This window comes from Ovis canadensis, chromosome 19 (genome assembly GCF_042477335.2).
Source record: "Ovis canadensis isolate MfBH-ARS-UI-01 breed Bighorn chromosome 19, ARS-UI_OviCan_v2, whole genome shotgun sequence".
NCBI classification, from domain to species: domain Eukaryota; kingdom Metazoa; phylum Chordata; class Mammalia; order Artiodactyla; family Bovidae; genus Ovis; species Ovis canadensis.
In genome coordinates this window covers 16887186-16907930 of record NC_091263.1, presented here as the reverse complement: position 1 = coordinate 16907930, position 20745 = coordinate 16887186, and the positions used below count along the sequence as shown (strand labels likewise).

General features: G+C 39.0%; 1 long non-coding RNA gene across 2 annotated transcripts; it reads right to left on the bottom strand.

Annotated features, from left to right (window-relative positions):
* Window positions 1-758: 758 nt before the first annotated feature.
* Window positions 759-20463, bottom strand: LOC138424337 (uncharacterized). Of its 2 annotated transcripts, none has more exons than XR_011250758.1 (4): window positions 20137-20463; window positions 8318-8458; window positions 1278-1477; window positions 759-932 (listed from the first exon to the last, which is right to left on the bottom strand). It is a non-coding gene; the product is annotated as an uncharacterized lncRNA (long non-coding RNA). The 2 variants fall into 2 exon arrangements; XR_011250759.1 differs by lacking the exon at window positions 20137-20463 and adding an exon at window positions 11434-11721.
* Between the last annotated feature and the right edge of the window lie 282 nt (window positions 20464-20745).

The following is a 20745-nucleotide window of genomic DNA, read 5'->3' as shown; positions in this document are numbered from 1 at the left end:
TGAGTTAAGAAGTACCTGCACGTCGAAACAACAGCAGAAACTGTACTCTATACTTGAAGTTTAAGAAAGTATGTCTTGGAGAAGAAAATGGCCACCCACTCCCGTAATCTTGCCTAGGAAATCCCATGGACAGAGGAGCCTTGTAGCTACAGCCCATGAGGTGGCAAAGAGCTGGACACAACTGAGTGACTGAACAACAAAAATAATTACCAAGTGTCCAATCCTAACTAGCTGGCTGATCGTTTAGAAGTTAAGTGTGTCAAAGCCACAGAGAACCTGTGTGTTAAGCTCATTCAGCTAGTGACCTTTATTGAATCCCATGTATGTTTGTTAAAAAAAAAAATTGAAAGCCTTTGTATAAAAAAAGAAATTAAAAATAAAAAGAAAGTATGTCTTAAGTGTTCTCACCAAACACACAACAAAAGGGGTAACTATGCAAGATTATAGATATGTTGATTAACTTGATTGTGGTCATTTTTCCACAGTGTATATGTATATTAAAGTATCACATGTACACCTTAAATATGGAGCTTCTTGGGTAGCACAACGGGAAAGAATCCACCCACCAATGCACGAGCTGCAGGGGGACAAGGGTTCAATCCCTGAGACAGGAAGATCCCCTGGAGAAGGACATGGCAACCCACTCCAGTATTTTTGCCTGGGAAATCTCACTGACAGAGCAGCCTGGCAGGCTATACTCCATGAGGTCACAAAAAGCCAGACACAATTGGGAGATTGAGCATGCATGCACACACACCTTAAATATATATGATTTTTATTTGACAATTATATCTCAATAATGGAGAAAGAAATGGCAACCCACTCCAGTATTCTTGCCTGGAAAATCTCAAGGATGGAGAAGCCTGGCAGGCTTCAGTCCATGGGGTCGCAGAGTCGGACACGACTGAGTCACTTCACACATCTCAATAAAGCTGGAAAAAATTTCAGACATAAAATTGGGTATTTTTTGTTAAGAAATTCAAATGCTGAACTACTTATGAATGTAATTTGATTTCTAAATATGTAAATGTGAAGCAAGTATGTTTATAAATTATATCTACATGACACCATAGCAACTGAACACAGAATGAAATATTCGATTCATTTTGTAGATGTTATGCTTTCCCTCCATCAAATGTCTCTGTTTTTTCTCTTAAATGACCTGATATTTTGACAATTTAGGAATTCAAAATGCTGAGAGTTTACTGACCTGAGCCTTTTCTTAACTATTGAGATAGACAAATAAATCATAATATTCTTAAAAAAAAGAAAAGTACCTGCACTTCAAGGGTTCACTTGGGACCGAGATCCCTGCTTCTCTGTTTTGCTGGCCACATGGACCATGACTATAATCATCTCCAAAGGGATCATTTCCAAGAAGACATTGAAAATCATGACGGACAGCCTGGGGTGAGGGTTGAGGACAGACTCGTGAGGCACAGAACCATCCTGATGAGTAGAGAGAGCAGAAGGGGAGCTGTGAAGAGAGAAGGGTCAGACGATGACGCTGTGGGGAGGGGCACAGCACAGGCTCTGAGGATCCCTGGGTCACTGGCGTCACAGCCCAAGACAGGATGGCACCCATCTTTTCTGACCTCTCCTTTCCTCCTTGCCTTCAGATGTTAAGATTTATGTTATGACAGTTACAGTAATTTTAAAAAATGATAAAGCTTTCTCAAAAGCAATTGGACAAAAATATCAATAGTACTAAAAATATTAATAATCTTTTTTCCCCACACTGTACTGTATGTGGAACTTGGGTTGAGCCCAGGCTCCCTGCAGCGGAAGCATGGAATCTCAACCACTGGACAGACAGGGAACTCCAAATTCATAACCTAAGTCCAGGAAATCATACTATAGGACAAGATCCATAAGGATGTTCATTATGGTGCTATTTCCAGAAGTAAATTGGTAATTCATTATTGAAATTTCCAACAACAAAATTAGGGGTTGCTCACATGAATTGTTGATATACATATATGATATTATTTCAGTGACATGAAAATAACCTTATAGTAAAATGTTAAGTGAATAAATCATGATATAAAATTCTTGATATAGTGTGATCCAAATATATAATATACATATATACACATATGTATGTATACCTATTTGTTATACAGATGATATAATTATATATGGATTGAACTGAACTGATATTCTCTACACATATATATATATATATTTATACCATATATATTCTACAACGCATGTAACCAATTTGTTGCATAAACTGGACTTCAGTTCAGTTCGGTCACCCAGTCGTGTCCGACTCTTTGCGACCCCATGAATTACAGCACGCCAGGTCTCCCTGTCCATCACCAGCTCCGGAGTTCACTCAAACTCATGTCCATCGAGTCTGTGATGCCATCCAGCCATCTTATCCTCTGTTGTCCCCTTCTCCTTCTGCCCCCAATCCCTCCCAGTATCAGAGTCTTTTCCAATGAGTCAACTCTTCGCATGAGGTGGCCAAAGTACAGGAGTTTCAGCCTTAGCATCATTCCTTCCAAAGAACACCCATGGCTGATCTCCTTTAGATTGGACTGGTTGAATCTCCTTGCAGTCCAAGGGACTCTCAAGAGTCTTCTCCAACACCATAGTTCAAAAGCATCAATTCTTCAGTGCTCAGCTCTCTTCACAGTACAACTCTCACATCCATACTTGACCACTGGAAAAACCATAGCTTTGATTAGATGGACCTTAGTCGGCAAAGTAATGTCTCTGCTTTTGAATATGCTATCTAGGTTGGTCATAACTTTTCTTCCAAGGAGCAAGCATCTTTTAATTTCATGGCTGCAATCACCATCTGCAGTAATTTTGGAGCCCCCCAAAATAAAGTCTAAACTGTTTCCACTGTTTCCCTAACTATTTGCCATGAAGTGATGGGACCAGATGCCATGATCTTCGTTTCTGAATGTTGAGCTTTAAGCCAACTTTTTTGCTCTCCTCTTTCACTTTCATCAAGAGGCTTTTTAGTTCCTCTTCACTTTCTGCCATAAGGGTGGTGTCATCTGCATATCTGAGGTGATTAATATTTTTCCTGGCAATCTTGATTCCAGCTTGTGCTTCTTCCAGTCCAGCTTTTCTCATGATGTACTCTGCATGTAAGTTAAATAAGCAGGGTGACAATATACAGCCTTGACATACTCCTTTCCCTATTTGGAACCAGTCTGTTGTTCCATGTCCAGTTCTAACTGTTGCTTCCTGACCTGCATACAGGTTTCTCAAGAGCAGGTCAGGTGGTCTGGTATTCCCATCTCTTTCAGAATTTTCCACAGTTTATTGTGATCCACACAATCAAAGGCTTTGGCATAGTCAATAAGGCAGAAATAGATGTTTTTCTGGAACTCTCTTCCTTTTTCCATAACTCAACGGATGTTAGCAATTTGATCTCTGGTTCCTCTGATTTTTCTAAAACCAGCTTGAACATCTGGAAGTTCACGGTTCATGTATTGCTGAAGCCTGGCTTGGAGAATTTTGAGCATTACTTTGCTAGCGTGTGAGATGAGTGCAATTGTGTGGTAGTTTGAGCATTGTTTGGCATTGCCTTTCTTTGGGATTGGAATGAAAACTGACCTTTCCCAGTCCTGTGGCCACTGCTGAGTTTTCCAAATTTGCTGGCATATTGAGTGCAGCACTTTCACAGCATCATCTTTCAGGATTTGAAACAGCTCAACTGGAATTCCATCACCTCCACTAGCTTTGTTCGTAGTGATGCTTTCTAAGGTCCACTTGACTTCACATCCCAGGATGTCTGGCTCTAGGTGAGTCATCACACCATCATGATTATCTTGGTCATGAAGATGTTTTTTGTACAGTTCTTCTGTGTATTCTTGTCACCTCGTCTTAATATCTTCTGCTTCTGTTAGGTCCAGACCATTTCTGTCCTTTATTGAGCCCATCTTTGCATGAAATGTTTCCTTGGTATCTCTAATTTTCTTGAAGAGATCTCTAGTCTTTCCCATTCTGTTGTTTTCCTCTATTTCTTTGCATTGATCACTGAGGAAGGCTTTCTTATCTCTTCTTGCTCTTCTTTGGAACTCTGCATTCAGATGCTTATATCTTTCCTTTTTGCCTCTCTTCTTTTCACAGCTATTTGTAAGGCCTCCCCAGACAGCCATTTTGCTTTTTTGCATTTCTTTTCCATGGGAATGGTCTTGATCCCTGTCACCTGTACAATGTCATGAACCTCCATCCGTAGTTCATCATGCACTCTATCTATTAGATCTAGGCCCAAATCTATTTATCACTTCCACTGTATAATCATAGGGGATTTGATTTAGGTCATACCTGGTCCAGTAGTTTTCCCCAGTTTCTTCAATTTAAGTCTGAATTTGGCAATAAGGAGTTCATGATCTGAGCCACAGTCAGCTCCTGGTCTTATTTTTGTTGACTGTATAGAGCTTCTCCATCTTTGGCTGCAAAGAATATAATCAATCTGATTTTGATGTTGACCATTTGGTGATGTCATGTGTAGAGTCTTCTCTTGTGTTGTTGGAAGAGGGTGTTTGCTATTACCAGTGCATTCTCTTGGCAAAACTCTATTAGCCTTTGCGTTGCTTCATTCCATATTCCAAGGCCAAATTTGCCTGTTACCCCAGGTGTTTCTTGACTTCCTACTTTTGCATTCCAGTCCCCTGTAATGAAAAAGACATCTTTTTTGGGTGTTAGTTCTAAAAGGTCTTGTAGGTCTTCATAGAACCATTCAACTTCTGCTTCTTCAGCGTTACTGTTCGGGGCATATACTTTGATTACTGTGATATTGAATGGTTTGCCTTGGAGACGAACAGAGATCATTCTGTTGTTTTTGAGACTGCATCCAAGTACTGCATTTCAGACTCTTTTGTTGACCATGATGGCTACTCCATTTCTTCTGAGGGATTCCTGCCCACAGTAGTAGATATAATGGTCATCTGAGTTAAATTCACCCATTCCAGTCCATTTTAGTTCGCTGATTCCTAGAATGTCGATGTTCATTCTTGCCATCTCCTGTTTGACCACTTCTATTTTGCCTTGATTCATGGACCTAAAATTCCTATGCAATATTTTCTTTACAGCATTGGACCTTGCTTCTATCACCAGTCACATCCACAACTGGGTATTGTTTTTGCTTTGGCTGCATCCCTTCATTCTTTCTGGAGCTGTTTCTCCACTGATCTCCAGTAGCATATTGGGCAGCTATCGACCTGGGGAGTTCCTCTTTCAGTACCCTATCATTTTGCCTTTTCATACTGTTCATGGGGTTCTCAAAACAAGAATACTGAGGTGGTTTGCCATTCCCTTCTCCAGTGGACCACGTTCTGTCAGACCTCTCCACCATGACCCACCCGTCTTGGGTAGTCCCACATGGCATGGCTTGCTGCTGCTGCTGCTGCCGCTAAGTCGCTTCAGTCTTGTCCGACTCTGTGCGACCCCATAGAAGGCAGGCCACCAGGCTCCCCCGTCCCTGGGATTCTCCAGGCAAGAACACTGGAGTGGGTTGCCATTTCCTTCTCCAATGCATGAAAGTGGAAAATGAAAAGTGAAAGTGAAGTCGCTCGGTTGTGTCTGACTCGCAGCGACCCCAGGGACTGCAGCCTGCCAGGCCCCTCAATCCACGGGATTTTCCAGGCAAGAGTACTGGAGTGGGGTGCCATTGCCTTGTCCATGGCATGGCTGACTTCATGGCAAATAGATGGGAAACAATGGAAACAGTGACAGATTTTATATTGGGGGGCTCCAAAATCACGGCAGATGGTGATTGCAGCCATGAAATTAAAAGATGCTTACTCCTTGGAAGAAAGGTTATGACCAACCTAGACAGCATATTACAAAGCAGAGACATTACTTTGCCCACAAAGGTCCGTCTAGTCAAAGCTTTGGTTTTTCCAGTATTCATGTATGGATGTGACAGTTGGACTATAAAGCTGAGCGTTGAACAATTGATGCTTTTGAACTGGGGTGTTGGAGAAGACTCTTGAGAGTCCCTTGGACTGCAAGAAGATCCAACCAGTCCATCCTAAAGGAAATCAATCTTGAATATTCACTGGAAGGACTGATGCTGAAGCTGAAACTCCAATCCTTTGGCCACCTGATGCGAAGAACTGACTCATTTGAAAAGATCCTGATGCTGGGAAAGATTGAAGGCAGAGGAGAAGGGGACGACAGAGGATGAGGTGGTTGGATGGCCTCACTGACTAATGGACGTGAGTTTGAGTAAGCCATGGGAGTTGGTGATGGACAGGGAAGCCTGGGGTGCTGAAGTCCATGAGGTTGCAAAGAGTAGGACATGACTGAGCAACTGAACTGAACTGAACTAGCTGCGTTAAATATATTCATATTGTTGTGCAAGAAATTGTCAGAATTTTTTCATCTTTCAAAACTGATACTATGCCCATTAAACGACAGCTCTCCATTTCCTTCTCCCCACAACTGCTGGTAACTACCATTCTACTGCTTCTATGAATTTGACTATTTTAGATAACGCATGTAAGTGGAATCATACAGCATTTGTCTTTTCATAACTGGCTTAGAATGTCCCCAGACTTCGTTCATGTCATAGCAGGTGATAAGCTTGCCTTCTTCATTTTATGCATATGATACACTTAGTTTATCCACTCATCCATCAATTGACATTTAGACTACTTCCAGCTGTTGGCTATTGTGAATAACACTACTATGAATGATGAGTGTACAAATATCTCTTCAGAACCTTTTTTCAGTTCTTTTGGATAAAGGACTGGGGTAGACATTTCTCTAAAGATTATATTAAAATGGCCAAGAAACACAGGAAAAAACATGTTCCACACCATTAATTATAAGAGAAGTACAAATCATAACCACAAGGAGATGCTACCTTAAGCCCATGAGGGTGACTACTATTAGAAACAAAAAGAAAACCAGAAAACAAAAAGTGTTGACAAGAATGCAGAAACCTTTTAACCCTGGGTACTGTTGGTAGCATTGTAAAATGGTGCAACCACTATAAACCAGAGTATAAACTGAAAGTGTTAGTCGCTCAGTTGTGTCTGACTGTTTGCCCACCAGGCTCCTCTGTCCATGGAATTCTCCAGGCAAGAACACTGGAGTGGGCTGCCATTCTCTTCTCTGGGGGATCTTCCCGACCCAGGGATCGAACATGGGTCTTCTGCATTGCAGGCGGTTTCTTCACTGACTAAGCCAGCAGGTACTTCAAAAAGTTAAACACAGAACTACCATATGATCCAGGTTTATCAATTTATATGCACACCAGCAACACAGATCTTTACATATTAGATGCACAGCATCACTCCTATACCATTCTATTGTTCAACACAAGTCAGACTATCCCAATTCTAAAGAAAAAGAAATGCACGCCACCTCTTGATAAGAGGTTGACATGCCTGTTACAGCAATGGAGGAATTCTAGGTGGCTATCTTTACAGACCATTTGCAATAGATAATTTGATGGATGGATGGTGATAATCTTATGCTTTATTGTTCATTTCATTGATTACTCGTGAGGTTTTTCTCATGTTTCCCAGCCATTTTGTAGTTCTGTGAATCATCTGTTCATGCCTTTAAAATGTCTTTGACCGTTTTAAAATTTCATTTATGAAATCTTTATATATTAGAATTGTTGATTGCAAGAAAATATTACATTAACTCATTTTCTATGTTTATTGCAAAACTCTCAATCTATCCTATAGTATTGAATATTTATAAGTAAAAAGCATTCTAAAATTTTTAATTTTTAAGAGCAAAGTCTGTTGAGTTTTCTTGTAACATATTCAGTGATAATACACAATATACGTAATCATAGTGAGCAGTCATCATCTTTGGGAACTCAACATCTTAACACTTTTCCTAATTTGAGAACATTTCCAATTGTTGGGTTTGGAATGAGACAAGGCACATGCCTGGTGGTGGTGTGTATGGCTCACTAGGACAGAACAGAAAAAAACTGAAGTATCTCTATTCATTGATTATTTCCTCTAAACAATATAGAAATGAAACTTTACTAATACTTAATAGAGACATGAGCCCTGGGACTGAACTCGGATCACATATCAGTGATAAGAGGTACCCTGGGCGAAGGCAGCAGTGATGCTCTTCTATCTTCCTTCCTTTGCAGAGGATTTCAGTGTGTTACCATTTATTTACATGTGCCTAAAATGTGAATTTATAGATGATCGTACCCAGCTTTATTTAAACTACCCTTCAGATATGGACATGTGTCTAGAAACTTTCCTGCAAATAAATGTGGAGTGAATACACTATCATCAACGCAAAAAGAAGTGACAGCAAAAGAACAGCAGGACTGACACCCCACTTCTTAGGATCTCCCTTCAAAACTCACCAGATATGCCAAGAGAGTAGTCACCAGAGGTAAAGAGAATGAGAAGGCTATCTGACGTGTACACATGGATTGACACCCCGTGTGCACATTTCATCGCAGTAGCTGATAGCAGCAGGAGGTCTCAGTGATTGGCAAGGCGATCTGCATAAAGGTAGAAACAAACATCCATCATTTTTTTTTACACATTGAAATTCACATGATGCTCACCCGGTACTTCTTTTTTCCCCTAAACTTAATGATACATATTTATACTGAAATTTTTTACTGAAAAATCTTTCTGAGGAGAAAAATTTCAGCTGTGACAGCATTAAAAGTTGGTATTAAAATAAACTTAAGAAACAGTTCTTTGGATACACTCTCAAAATAGCAAAGGCAATATTGTGGTAAAGCATTTTAAATAATGCTGCTGTTTACAAACTATTATTTATAACCGTTTTAGAGCATAAGTAAAATGCATTACCACTACTATTGCTAATATAAAATAAATATGTTAAAAATGCAGTAATTTCCACTTTCATCTTTATATCACTTAAAATGCATATTTTTGTGTGACTTTTATATATATTTATACATAACCACGTATAAAGAAATAAATATGCACGATCATGACACTGCTGTCCCAGAAAATAGGCAAATTACAAACAGCATTCTTAGAATACACAATGGGGAAAAACAGCCTCTTCAATAAATGGTGTTGGGAAGATTGGATAGCTACATTCAAGAGAATGAAACCAGACCATTCCTTACATCATATACAAAATAAAGTGAAAATGGATTAAAGACTTAGGTATAAGACTGAAACCATAGAACTGAAAAGATAGACAGCAAACTCTGACATCAGTCTTAGTATTATTTATTTTTTATCTGTCTTCTCAGGGAAGAGCAACAAAAGCCGAAATAAACAAATGGAGCTATAGTAAACTATAAAGCTTTGGTCCTGTGAATAAAACCATCAATAAAACGAAAAAGACAACTCACTAAATGGGAGAAGATCCAAGCTATACAAACTCCACATCAAAAAAACAAACAATTCAGTTAAAAATGGGCAGAGGACCTGAATACACATTTTTCCAAAGGAGACGTACACATGGCCAACAGACACACAAGAAGATCTGAGCACCACTAATCATCAGGGAAATATACAAAACAAATCACAATGAGATATCATCTCACCGCTGTCAGAAAGACTCCCATCAAAAAGGCGAGGAATACCAAGTGCCGGTGAGGACGTGGGGAAAAAGAGCCCTTGTACAGTGCTGGCAGGAGTCTAAACTGGAGCAGCCACGATGGGAACAGCACAGAGGCTCCTCAAACAGCTAAAAGAGGGAAGACCATGCGACCCAGCAAGGCCACCTCTGGGTCACTACCCAAAGAAAACGAAAACACTGTTTCAAACAGATTTTTGAGCACTGATGTTCATTGTAGTGTTATTTACAATACTCAGGATACAGAAGCAATCCAAGTGTCCACTGATATTAATAAATGAATGGATTAAAAAATTGTGTGATACACAATGGAATATAGTCAGCCATAAAAAAAAAAAAAGAATGCAATCTTGCCATTTGTAACAACATGGATGGATATAGAGGGTTTTATACAGAGTGAAACAAGTCAGACAGAAAAAGACAAATATTGTGTGTGTTTGCTTTCATGTAAAGGTAAAAAAACCAAAACAGGACAGAAATAAATTCATAGACACAAAGAACACACTGGTGACTGCCCGCGGGGAGAGGGTTGGGGGACTGGGCAAAACAGCTGAATGGAACTAAGGGGCACAAACTTCCAGTAATAAAGTAAACCATGGCATATAATATACAGCATATAATATATAGCACAATATAGTCAATAATATTGTAATAACTTTGCCTGGTGACAGACAGTAACTAGGTTTATTGTGGTGATCATTTCATTTAGTATTTAAATTTCTAAAGACTGTGTTATACACCTGAAATGAATATAATACTGTAATTCAACTATACCTAAATAAAAAAATAAGAAGGCCCTTGCACTTTGAAAAAAAATAGTGCTCTTTCATTAAATAAGTTTTTTTTACTAATATATCCCTTAAATTTTTATTATTTATTTCTACAAACCACAAAATTACCAAATATGCTGTGTCAATTATAAAAATAAGATCACCAAACATAAAATAATAGAAAGCGAAATTTTTAAACAAAATAATTACAAATAACACAGTCAATTTATTTTAAACAGTTGTTTTACAGAAATGAAACATTTATGATGATTTCCATGCTTAGTAGCTTCAGTATGTCATTTCCCACAGAAAGCACCTCGGATGGACTTTCTAGTTTTCTTGAGATACTGCTGATCAACTTAAGTGGTTTTAAGTACATTTAAAATTTGATGCTCTGTTTTCTCCACTAGCAAGTCTGAGAGTGCCATTTTTCCTACAGACTTTGCTCGCTTCATGTCTCTATGTCATGTTTTAGTAATTCTTGCCATAGTTCAACTTCCATGAAATTGACAACCCACCTAAGTATTCTTGCCTGGGAAATCCCATAGACAGAAGAGCCTGGTGGGCTACAGTCCATGGGGGTCACAAGAGTCCGATAGGACAGAGTGACTAAATCACCACCCGCAGCAAAAAGATTATGACACCCTGAAGGCTCAGATGATAGTGTTTTATTAGCAATAAAGCATTCTTTAAATCTTCCTGGGTTGGGAAGGTCCCAAGACGAAAAACACTCCAGTAGTCTTGCCTGGGAAATTCCATGGACAGAGGAGTCTGGCGGGACACAGTACATGGGGTCTCAAAGAGTTGGACATGGCTTAGCTACTGAATCACCACCACCACCACCACCACCACCACCATAATACTATAGCACACAGTAGGCCCAAAGATCATGTAAACATAGCTTTTAGACCCACTGAGAAACAAAAGACTATCAGTGACTTGCTCTACTGCGATATTAGCTTTACGGTGGTGGCCTGGAAATGAACCTGCAGTTTCTCCAAAGTGCCTGTATATGGAAATGTGTTTAATTAATTTTTGTGGAAAACAACTCAATAGTGAAATTCTAATATCTCAGGAGAAATCAATCAAGATTTTAGAAAACAGCTTAAAAATTCGAGTTTCTTAAATATTTACGACTCACCAATATCATATCCTCTGTTACAGCCATCAGTGGGTGGCAATTATAGCTTTTTATGTTGTAGTATTTCATAGTCCTCATACTTCCTCAAATGACATGTTATTTAGAATATCAGACAGACATGGTATTTGCTTAGCATCACGAAACTTTCTTTAATGATTTCCTTAATGATGACATCATTGCATTTAATACAAAAATCAAAATTTGTGACTTGGAAATTTTGGTTCTGGATCACCAATGGGTTGACTGTGGGATTCCCAGTCAAAATCAGTCCTCTTACTTAGTTTTTATCTAAAATGAGAGGTTCAGACCTGTGTCAGCAAGTTGCAATTTTTTTAGCAAAATAATAGATTCTTTAGAAAAATCACATTTCTTTTTAAAAGAAATCTCCTACTCTCTTTGAAGTTTTGAGAATATTATATCTTTTGAATCTGGTTTCTGCAACATTTTGCTTATAACTCTCACATATTAACAATATAGTAAATTAGTACTAACCAAATGTTATAAATGTTATAAAGTATAAATATTGATACTTTTTCAAGTTTACTTTGGTTTATATTCTAGAATTCTTAGATTAATGTCTTTATTAATACCATCAAAATAGTCTAAGAGAGATTTAACCTGCTTCAACTTTTTTATTAACATGATGTTACCAATTTCATTTCCTATTAAAAATTCAATGGTGGCCAAGGACTTATATCTAGCAAATGTGTTTTCAATAGTCTTCAACTTCTATTGAGTCTACAAAACAGTTGTACAGTTTGTGCAAGATAAAAGCTGCTCGGTGTTAGAATTTTTGCTGTCTCATTTCCTCCCAGTTCAAAAATGCACAGAACACAGAATGCAGGATATTCTATCATTTTCAAACATCATCAGCTGCAATTTGGTATGTTTTCCATGAACATCTATGCTCTTATTGTAGTTTGATTTTAGATGTCCAGATTACCTCTTTGTAAGTATATATTATATGTTTAATAATTAAACATATATAGAATCATTCTTGAGTTGGTGTTAACTATAGGACAAAATTTAGAGATACAAGAGTTGCATTTTGAAATTCACACATCAAGCAACTATGCCGTCTGTTGTACGTGACTTAGATTTTATATATAGGAGCCAGATTGCACTGGTTGGTGAAGTCGATTGTTAAACATGCAGGAATTTTGTGAGCCAGTTATTAAACTTGAAATAAGCTTTATTAGGGTTGTTTAATTTACTATTCAGTGTTACCATTGAAATTGGCCTTTTTATTTCTTGTTTTAAGAGAGTCAGTTATCAGCCCACCACTAGTTGTATCTAAAGTAACTGAATAATAATTAGCAGAACTCACCTTCATGAAATTAAATAATTTGTTAATTTCATCATCTATAATCTTAATTTTTGGTTTTGTATTTCATCCTCTCAGTCATGTACAGTGTTGTTATTTATCTTTGATATTTATATTATGGATAAGTATGAGTCATGACATTGTCAAATTCTGCTATGATTTTTTTAAAATATAACTTTATTTATTTTAATTGGAGGCTAATTACTTTACAATATTGTAGTGGTTTTGCCATACACTGACATGAATCCGCCATGGGTGTACATGTGTCCCCCATCCTGAACCCCCCTCCCACCTCCCTCCCCATCCCATTCCTCTGGGTCATCCCAGTGCACCAGCCCCAAGCACCCTGCTGCTATGATTTCTACCAAATGAAGAAAAACCCCAGTTTTGTAATTTTTTCTCTGAATGCCAATTGTTTTGCTACCCACATAGATATTTATAGTATATATTTATTAGTGGCATGTTAACATTTTCTTGTTTTAAAGTAATTATTTTCTGTCACATCAATAATTATATCTTCTTTTCAATAATTTACAATTTTAAACATTCAGTAACATGTTTGTGGTGCATTTCACTCTATTCCTGTTTTACAACAATTGACTGATAAAATCTGCTACCATTTCCTTCACTCAGTTGTTTTTTTTCTTCATCCTTAAAGAGTTTACAAATTAAAAAAAAAATTTGTCTTAGAAAGAAGGGATTTCAAGCTTAAAAAAAAAGTAGTTAGAATTTTTTTCCCACTGTTTATCAGTATTCTTGTGTAAGAAGTTTCCAGAAATTCCTTACCTGTGCTTTCTTCTGCAAGATAAACATTTGTTACTTGAGATGGATCATCTCTTCAAGAGGGGGTTCTGCTCTTTAATATCAAAGACACATAACTAAATCAACAGAAAGTACATTTTGTTTAACGGATTCCTCATGGTTTTTTTCCTCTCATTTTTTAAAAGGAATTCATCCATTCTTATTAACAAGAAAATAAAGAGTGGGGTCACTATCTCCCCTCTGAGACAGTGTTAACTGTCTGCACTGGATCCTTTTGAGACTGACCTGGCATTGAACAATCCAAGTAATTTTCTTCCATTTTACTGTTTAGTAGATTCCCATTTTCTATTTTTCTGACTGTGATATGTTGTTTTCTTAGATTTCGAATACTGGGCAGAAATAATGTGATCATTTAATTAGTTTACCATCAAATGTGTATTATTTTAAAATTATATTTATTTAAATGAGCCATTAAACTTTAACAACGATCAAAACTGCATGATAAAATGTTCACAACAACCAATAAATAATAGCTGTGATATAATTCAATGATTATGTGGTCATAGAAAATAAATATTAGGTCCTTATTATATAGTCATTTATGTCAGTTTAAAGTGTTATTAGACTTAAATTGAAATACTGCAACATCATTTTCATAAAATAAATTACAGTGCTGTGAACTGCAAAACGAGACATCAGATTTAGCTAACTTTTACTGTAGGGAATTTCTCTTTTTTATCTGAAGATATTTTCTGATGCAGGGCGGCGGGCATGTGTGCTAAGTCGCTTCAGTCGTGCCCAACTCTTTACCACCCCATGGACTGTAGCCCGCTAGGCTCCTCTGTCCATGGGACTATCCAGGCAAGAATACTGGAGTGGGTTGCCATTTCCTCCTCCAGGGGATCTTCCTAACCCAGGGATCGAACCGGCGTCTCTTAGGACTACTGCATTGCCGGCAGACTCTACCGCTGAGCCCCGGGGAAGCATGGCCGTGTGAAAGACCTTCCAGGGTCAGGAGCGTTGCTTATCGCTAAACACGTCTTCTGTTCGTGGCACCCCTTCCTTCTTCAGGAGTCAAAGCAAAATACCTGTCCCCTCTGTCAGTGAGAAGGCATGTCACTTGGTTAGTCAGGGAACGGACATAACGAATACACAAATAGCCTCTCTTTGCAACCTAAAATATTATAGTAAAACTATAGAAAATATCTCAAAATAGTGAAAGCCTACACTGTGGACTGCCACGCCCATGCACAGGACATAGCCCGTACATCTGTGAACGGCAGCCGCGCTCCTCTGTGGACACGCGCTTGGGAAGGTTCAGAGCCCACTTTCATCACCGCGGTGTGAGACCCGGAGCAAGCAGTCAGTTTTTACTAATTTTGCTGTTTCTAGCACTAAAAACAAAACTTAAACTAGTTGATTTGATCAATCCATTCCTTTTGTGATTTCCTCCACTGGTTTTGCTTTCTATTTTGGCTTCTAGAGTCTCCCCCCCACCTCCATCTCTCTGAGATCATGGCACTAATTGTAATTTCTGTTATTTTGTTATATTTTGTAATATTAAGAAAACTTCAATTCTGTTTAGTTTCTTTTAATAGATAATATATAGCGAGATTCTAACTTGCTCTCACAGTTTGCTCTATGGTGTACTCACCCTTTACGTGACAAGGTAAATTTTATCATAATAATTTTTCACAAACTAGCATCAGCTTCTGTAACACCTCTTTTATTTGTACCCATTTTTGGACCATGAACCTGCTATGCTACCTGGCATAGCTTTATAATATACTTTATCATTTGGCAAGATGACTCTTCACTCATTAAGCTTTGGATCTCTTTCTTCATAAGACATTTTTGCCTGCTTTTTCTTTCGGATACACGACATGGGACTTTAAAGAGTGGAGATAAAGAGAGAAAAGATATTTCAAAGTGGGAAACAGAGAAAAGCAGAACTTGCAATGGACAGACGCACTTCAGGTCCAGCGGAGCACTGAGTTTAAAAAAGGAGGGCTGTCTTCTCCTCATCTCAGCTATCTCAAAGCTAAGTTTGCCGAGAGAAGATCGTGTAGGTAAGAGGCTCACAGAAGAGAAGAAATCCATAAATATTCTAGTAGGATGATTCCAGCCGCCTTGCCACAGCACTTGCTGCTTGTTGAATTTGCTCTTTACAACATGTCATATAAATAGAAAGTCTCTGAAAACATTCTGAGAAAGTAAAATTTTATTTTTATAATGGTTTCTCCTAAACCTGCTATTTGTTTCACACTGCCCTCCGCAGAAACCCTGCCTCCTACCAACTTTTGTGAAGTTGTCATATATTCTTTTAGAAAACCTGAGTCAAGATTCAAGGAAACTCTGGTTTTAAAATGTAGAGGTTTTGGCTTGGTTTCATTTTGAGGTTTTGGGGGTTACAGAAACTCATAGCAAAATGAAGTCTCTATAAATCCTCAAACCTCCATTTTATAAGAAGTATTTTTGTGATACCTTCTGTTCTATGCCATGAAATTTATAATTAACCTATCTATACATAAATATTTTTTAAAATTAATGTCTACATTTAGTATAAAGAATAAATCGAAGGAAAGACATTCATAATCTCAATATGTAAATGCTTGGTCACGGTCACACGACAAGGTGTCAAGAAGTTGTAGATACTTGTAAATCTATGTAGCAATCACCATGAATAGCTGTTAGTGAGGTGCAAGGTGTTGGCAACTCAAAAGCCTGAGTTGAGAGGCTGTCACTAACATGATTTTCCAAAATGGTAAACCACGGTTGATAAAATTTAGTCTAAAACAAAACATAATCTTCTCTTGATTTTTATGTGTCTACATCCATGAAAAAGTCAGTATACACAGAAAACAAGCTGAAGTCGAGACTCAATTCATCACACACATCCACTGAGTAATGCATTCAAGAAGCACTGTAACGTAGCTCCTTGACATTCCTAAAGGCTAGACTCACAGACACTCAGTGGGACATTCCCAGCGTCATAATGAGATGAGAGGCTGGATCTGCCATGATAATCTCAGACATGTCAGATAGGCGTGAGCACAGATAGACGGGAGAAAGGGGGATGGGGGGGGGGGGGTGATAACGCCGAAGACAGGCTCCCAAACCGAAATTCCAGACAATGCATGGAAAACAATCAGCAAGAAATTCAGCCAACAGAACCAACAACCAGGAAATAGCCTCTCTAAAAAAAGTTTTTTAAATATAGAAGAGTCTGAAAATAATTCCACCCGTCATCCTCAATTAGCTCTGTTAGCTACATAAATAAAATATTTTCACTTTTAAAAGTCTACTATTTTTCAGATGGATAATTATGATTACATATATAACCTCAGCTAGGTTTTTTTTCTTTATGTGGACCACTTTGAAAGTCTTTATTGAATTTGTTGCAATATTGTTTCTGTTTTATGTTTTGATTTTTTCTCCACAAGGGATGTGAGATCTTAGTTTGAAGCCCGCTCCCCCTGCACTTAAGGCATTCTTAACCCCGTTAAGGCGGTCTTAACCACTGGACCATCAGGGAAGTCCCTGAGTTAGGTTTTACTGCAGTTTTTTTCTTGAGGAAGTGTCGCATGCCACAACAGGAAGAAAAAGCCTATTTCAAACTGAATTTTAAACAATTATAACCAACAAATGAAACGTCCTAGGGGTTCAGAATCAGAGACCTCAGCATCGTGCAGTCCAGTGCCGATCCCACCAGAATCTCAGATCTCGCCACACAATCCACAACACCTTTATTACCCTCTCCTAGTGAAATCGCGACTTCTGAGGCCAGTCTAACTATAAAGATCTTTATTATTACATGAATTCAGAACACGTCTGGAAGCAAAGTGAGGCCGTGAGCCCTGCAGCAAACCTGAATTTGTCCCTTACGGGCTGTGTGAGTTCAGGGAGGTATGATGCCACATCTCCCCATCTCCGTTTCTGTACCTAGTAAATGCAGATGCTAATAATAATGCCTGCCTCCCTGGTGTCTCAGCGCTAAACCATCCACCTGCCAGTTCAAGAGACACAAGTTTGATCCCTGGGACTGGAAGATCCTATGGTGGGCTACAGTCCCTGAGGTTGAAAAGAGTCAGACGCAACTGAGCAACTACACAACAAAAACAACAATAACACCTACTGAATTGTTTGCTGCAAGAACGAAGAGTTAACTTATATAAGGTGATTGAGACAGTTCCTGGAAGATAGAAAGTGCTACATAAATGTTCACAGAAAGACCCCCTCGGTCTGCATTTAACTCTGAATACTAGGAAAGTGCTAAAGTTGCAGCTAAGATCCCAGGTCCTTGTTTGCCTTCTCCCATTGTGTGATTGAGATTCTCTTTTCATCCTCATCAGGCTCCATTTGAAAACTCTTGAAAACTGGGTTCCTAGAGTGAATCCTTAGTTCAGGTGTGTTTGGATCTGTGTGACCCAGAATGCATTCAGAGAGCAAATAAAAATTATGCCTACTCTACTTCTAATAATAATATGTCCAAAAATTGTATTTGTACAGGGAACTTAGATCTCAGGCAAAATGAAGTGGTCAAGAACTTTTCTTTGTTTTTCTGGAACTGAGTGCAATTTATAGTGTGAGTCTCTGGGGGGCAGAGACTTAACGAGTCAGCTCACATCTGCTTCCTCCACGTCCCCCAGGGATGCATCAGAATTCTGGGGGGCTGTAGGCTCACAGAACTCACTGTGTCAGAGGACCGGGGTGGATGGATTCCCCAGGTGCTGCAGTGGTAAAGAATCCGCCTGCCAATGCAGGAGACACAGGAGACAAGGGTTTGATCCTTGGGTCGAGAAGATCCCCTGGAGAAGGGCATGGCAACTCATTCCAGTATCCTTGCCTGGGAAATCCCACGGACAGAGGAGCCTGGTGGGCTGCAGTCCATGGGGTCGCAAAAGGGTCGGACACAACTAAGCGACTAAACAATAACAACGACAACCAGGAGGGACTGGGAGAGAGCAGGTGTCCTGGTTTTCCTGTGAGACACCAGTCACTGGTCATTAGCAGACCAGTACCATACCCTCCTACCCTACCCTGAGCTCCCCATCTGTAAGGCCTCTTTAAGACCCCAGTGTCCCTCTGAGTCAAACCTGTATGGAGGGAAATTCCACTATACGGTACAACTCTGATCTTGGGAAACTGCTGTGTTTTCAGGTACTAGACCCATGTGCTATGCCATATAGTCCCAGGGCTATGCCACATAGACCCAGGGCTATGCCACATAGCACTGAGGCTCCTCATCAGCTGGTGGTAGGCACTGGCTCTGCGTCTCCCCACCTCCACCCCGGGCAGCACCCAGGGACAAACGCCCATGTCTTCTCCGCTGTCCTACCTGCAAACTTAGCTCCGTGTCCTCTACCCTCGGCCCATCCCATTGCTGCAGGAGGCTCCCAGGTCTCATCATGTCCCCTCTGAATCTCCCCAACATTCAGAATAAGGAATCTTTGTTCATCTCTTTGAAGTGAATACTGACTCTGATTCATCGTGTTTTCTTCCAAATGAGATGAGGCCCTTGAAAAGCCAAAACTTATGAACTTTATCAGATTTCTTAAAGTCCACTTTCTGCTCTGGCATCCCCTTTCCTAAAAGAAGGCAAATTCTCAGCTCCCCAGCTGGAGGTAGACAAAAGGGAAGAGTCAAGAGTGACAGGAAACGTGAGGAAAAAATACTAGTTAGAATTAGAAAATTTCTCATATTATTCCCTTTTGGATGTCATTCAACCAGACTGAATCAATTCTATGACAAGTAAGAAATGTTTTCTCAGCACCTACCATATAGACCAGATACTGGGCGGGTGCTAAGTCATCAAAGATAAGTAAGGCCTGGACCTTGCTCCCAAGAAACTTATTCTCTTATACTTCAAGCAGGTCTCATTCTCTTCATTTCCTCTTTTGCTTTATTTAAGATCATATAATTTTTCAGCTGTATATTTTTGTATAATTATAATATATATTAATAAAATACTATTATGTATTATAATATATTATGATGTAATAGAATAAATATTATTTTGTATAATTATAATTTTGTATAATTTCTGTAGAATTTTTCAGTTTGTCTATCTCCCTGCATAAGTTTTCTTATTTTCCAGTTTTAGGGACCCCCTACTCATTCTTCACATTAACTACCACATAAATCTAATCATATCATTCTTTTACTTAAAAATCTGTAGAGGGCTCCATCATCTTCAGGGCAAAATGCCAGGCATGATCTTAGTGCTTAAAAATATATCTTTCAGTTCTGAAAACAATTCTATCAGGTAGTTATTAAGATCTCAAGTTTACAAACAAAGAAATTGAAGTGTGAGAAGCTGAAACCATCCTGATCAAGTTCACAGAGCTGGGAGAACCAGCCCCCGAATCAGTGTTCTTGTCTCTACACTCACTGCTTTTAATGTTAGACTTTCTGCTCTGGTCTCCAAAATCGGTCTCCCTCTTACATGAAGGAGTGATTTAAAGGAGGACTACTGCCCCTATTACTCCATTACTCCTTAAGTATAATGAGAAACTATTGCTTGTTACTTATTAATACTTGCAAGCATAGTTACAAGCATGGTCACATGTTATTATTTATCTTCAAAATGAAAAAGGAAGTAGGAGGAGGACACTTACCTTGTCAGCCAGGTCGGTCCATCAGCCACATGAACCTTGTCAGTCCATGGGTGACACAACTGAGCCAATCACCCTCGAGTCCAATGTAGGGTCCACAAAGACTGAAAGGTGAAACACTCAGAGACCTTAATGTTCTCAGATACTTAGTGTTCATGCACCACGTCACTGAGAAAGTAGAACGGAAATTCCAACCTCCCAAATCCTCTGTCCACTAAGCCATAGTGCAACACACAAATCCACTCATCCAAATGAACCCTTGCATGAGTCAGCCCCGTGTAACAAGCAGCTTAACACGTTCGAAAGCTTCAAAATATGGCACTTAATCACATCTCTAGGAAGAGTGTGGTACAGCTAAATACAGCTAAATGGAGACTCATGCACAAACCTCAAAAACACCAGCGTTGCTTCTGACTGTAAACCTCACTCAAAACTTTTTTCCCAAGTGGTTTCAATATTTAGTTGGAAGAGTGACAGTTGAACTTAATGGTTTTCTTTTCTCACTTTTCTTCAGAAACCAATCCATCTCAGTGCTGCAGTGCTTTGAAACGTTTTTAGACCCATGACCCTTTTGGATAAACCTGAAAATCTCATGACACCATCCCCCACTCC